Here is a 4243-nt window from a genome sequence, read left to right as displayed (position 1 = left end):
GCCAGCACTAGATATTTTTGTAGACCTTGTAAACAGATATATACGTTATTCTTTTTCTTTGTTGTTGTTGTTGTCATTCTTATTCTCACTATATGGCTTTGTCAGTTTCTGTTGAATTGAGGTCCTGGGTACTCCTTCCTGGCATGTGTCGGTCATTATGGAGGTTTCGAGACAGACTGTGTTGTGATCCATTATTTCCCGTCCAAGAAACACAGTAACACAGTGCTGGACGGTGTCTTTTCTGATTCACCCATGCAAGTTCCAACTTGTCTGGCTTATTGGTGTTGCAGGGCGGGTTTCATGGGTTTCCATCTGTGCAGACATTATATTTCTTGACTTTTGTGTATCCCAAAGCCTTCATAATAACTTGTATGGTTTCATTAATAAGAAACAACTAATGGAAACCATACATTATGAAAGAAAAATGAATATTTTTCATATGGAATAAAGCTTATAGAGAGCATTGTTTTAATCATTATCTTTTTTCTCCCTAGTGCTTTTATTTCTCTTTTATAATTAGATGTGTTTCCAGTTGCCTTCACAAGGACAAACACAAGCACTCCAATTACCGTGGCTCAAAACAGCTCTTTTACAAAAAGAGCTGGAAAAGGCAGAGTAGGACAGAGTTTTTAAAAATATTTTTTAAAAAGAAGAAGGCAACAGGTAGAAAGGAAGTGATGAGAAGAGGCAGGTGTCTCAGAAACTATTTTTTCCTGAATTGTAGCAAGGTATAATCAGTCCCATACTGCTTATTTGTGCTTTCTTTCACTACCTTCCCCCGCTCTGGCTAATTCCTATGTGTACGTATTTGTGTGAGGGCATCGGGGTGCATCCAGTGGGGTTAGTGAGGAGGGTGGGAAAAGGATTGGACACTGATTTACCAGTGTATCAATTTGGAAACCAAAAAAGTGCTCTGCAGTCATTCTGAGTCAAGAGTGTTCCTTGAACTTTCCCAATGCCTGGTAACTTTCACATTCTCTTAGGACAGCAGAGGAAAGGGAGGCAGAGATTTGCTCCATGTTCAGATGTGACTTTAAACTCTGTGTTTTATTTTTTTTTCTTCTGCAATCTCTGGCTAAGCTTAATGCAAAAACAATGAGAGAAAATCCTATTCTGAAATATTTTGCTTTCATGTTTTTATAATTACACTGCAAAGTCTTTGAGATTAAGGAGCATGCAATTCCTTCTAATAAGAAGGGTTGCAGTTAGTAACAGTTGTAATAGTGAACAATAGTAGTAGCTAACTTTTAACTCATCATGTGCCAAGCACCATGCAAAGAGCTTTACCTGAGTTACTTAATATGAACTCTGTGAGACAGGGTGTGTCTTATTCCTTTATTTCGCATGTCAGGACACTGAGACAGAGGCCCTGACATTTTCAGTCACTTAGTTGTAATTACCATGGTAGTAGGATATATGATAGCTCATATTTATTTAGTGTTCTTTATGTGGCAAGAGTAATTCAAGTATTATCTCATTTACTTCTGAGAAAAAAATACGATTAGGTATGACAAATTTTATCTGTTTCTGTGTGCTAGCAGTTATAAACTACATTGCTTATTTATGTATATGTTATTTTTTATTTAAGAAAAAAGAAACACAACATTAAATTCACACATCTATTATGCAACACACTCAAAATTCAAAATCATAATGCAGTAAATCTTTAAACCAAAGTAAAGCATGATTAGTGCCATTCTATGAAGAGCAAACCTGAGATTTAGTGAAGATTGGGAAAACATGCCCAATTCATAAACAGTGCACTAGGAGCAAAGCTGGGATATAAACTCCAGTCTGCCTTGTTAGGACTCATTTGATACCTGTGAAATGGTCTTGAGTGATAAGACAGAATATCTCTTCTTTATATTGGTCTTTTGCATTGCAAAAATCACCCAAAAAGGTTTAAGAAAACAAATCAGATACTTTATCTTCACAATACTATCTGTAAACCTTGTAAATCAAATGGATATCCAAAATAAATTAAAACATTGATTGCAGGAAGCTTCTATAGCCAATCACGGAGAATCTTTCTTTTAACACAAATCCTCCTGGTAGTAAGATTATTGCTCAAATAATTGACTCCACTCTCCACTTCCCTTCACTTTGAAAAATCAACAATTAGCTGAACGTCTTGGCTCTTTGGTTAATCGGGTAATGATATAGCCAATGCATCATATACATATTGTGACAGAGTTATTTCTTTACAAATATTTAATGCCACAAACAAAGACTGTCTGAGAAGTTAAATAATAGTGTTTGGGTGTAGTTTGTCATGCCTTACCACTTTGTTATATGACCCAATTCCCTGGCTAACATTTTCACAGGCAGTTATTTCCTGTGCATTTCCTGAGGTTTCTGCAACTAGCCATTTTTTAAGGGAATGAGTAGTTAAAATAATAGCGCTTTTAAGGAATCTGAAGTTTAGTGATTAGGATTGCGGCCAATGGGTATACTTCCTGCTATCTGTGAGAATATAGAACGCAGAATTCCTCCCTAATTATTGTAAAAACAAACATCCTTATACTCTTTTTTTTTTATCCTCTAGAAGATTTATAACAGAAAGACTTAGCAGACCACAGTGCTGCATGAGCCACTGGCTGCCATTATGCTTTTAGAAGAACAAAACAGGAAACGAACCAAGGAAACCAATCTTGATTCCTCATACAAACTGAGACACAGTCAGGAGAAATGTGTTTAAATAAGAGTGATGTAATCAAAGGGTTACTGTATCATAACAAAGAGGCCTGTATATGATCTAACTTTGAGCATTCTCTTATAAAAGATACTTGGATCCAGTATTATTTATTTTCCTATAGATCTTAAATGAAAATATATAGGTTCTCAGAAGAGTTCTGATTTATAATCAAGAACAGTTTTGAGAACACAAAAAATAAAACATCACTACGTGTCAAATGAACAAAATTTAAGCTCTGTGCTTGAAAGGGCAATGAGATTTTATCAAAGTGAACACAAAAACATTGACAAGGTCTTTCCATGTTCAGAACACTTAGGATGGCGTTCTTTCCTTTCCCAGGGATTTCACCCTTCCTTACCTAAATGACATATTTCTTAATAAAAATCATAGGCATACTTCATTTTATTGCCCTTCACTTGTATTGCGCTCCACTGATGTTGTGGGCTTCTTTCTTTTTCTTTTATTTCTTTTTTCACACTACCTGGTGTCAGGCAAATTTTTTGGTTCCATTTTCCCAATAGCATGGTGCTCATTTTGTGTTTCTGTGTCACATTTTTGTTATTTTTCAGTGCATTACTTAAAATCAAATGCTAGAAATGATTACGCTTAGTGAGTAAGACATCTTGAAAGCAGAGACAGGCCAAAAGCTATGCCTCTTGGGCCAAACATTCAAATTGTGAGTGCAAAGGAAAAGCTTTTGATGGAAATTCAAAGGGCTATGCCAGTGAGCACAAGAATGATAAAATAAGACAGGTTATTGTTGACATGGAGAAAGTTTTAGTGGTCTAGATAGAAGATCAAACCAGTAACAACATTCTCTATAACCAAAGCCTAATCCAGAGCAAGGCCGTAATTCTCTTCAATTTTATGAAGGCTGAAAGAGGGGAGAAAGCTGTAGAAGGAAAGTTTGAAACTAGCAGAGCTTGGTTCATGTGGTCTGAGGTAAAATGTCATCTTCATAACGTAAAAGTACAAGGTGAAGCAGCAAGTGCTGATAGAAAAATCTTCAGCAAGTTATCCAGAAGCTCTAGCTACAATCACTGACAAAGGTAGCTACAATAAATAACAGGTTTTCAATGTAGATCAGTGGTTCTCAACATTCCTAATGCCTCAACTCTTTAATACAGTTTCTGTGGGTTGCGACCCACAGGTTGAGAACTGCTGATGTAGATGAAACAGACTTTGTTTTTTTTGTTGTTGTTGTTTGTTTGTTTAATTAAATCATAACTGTGTACATTAATGCATTTATGGGGTACAATGTGCTGATTTGATATATATATTTGGAATGCTTACATCTAACTGGTTAACATAACCTTCACCTCACTTCTTTGTTGTGATGAAACACAACAAAGATGTGACTGAATTGCTGTAACTTCATGTTAACACTAGAACCGGAGAGGAATTGCTTCTTATGTATAACAGACAAAATAGTTTCTTGAGATAAAGTTTACTCCTGTTGAAGATGTTGGGGATCTTGTTGAATTGACAAGGAAGGCCAGGTGCAGTGGCTCACACCACACCTGCAATCCTAGCACTCTGGGAGGCTGA

Source organism: Nycticebus coucang, chromosome 3 (assembly GCF_027406575.1).
Source record: "Nycticebus coucang isolate mNycCou1 chromosome 3, mNycCou1.pri, whole genome shotgun sequence".
In the NCBI taxonomy this organism is placed as follows: Eukaryota; Metazoa; Chordata; class Mammalia; order Primates; family Lorisidae; genus Nycticebus; species Nycticebus coucang.
This window is presented reverse-complemented; position numbering follows the sequence as displayed.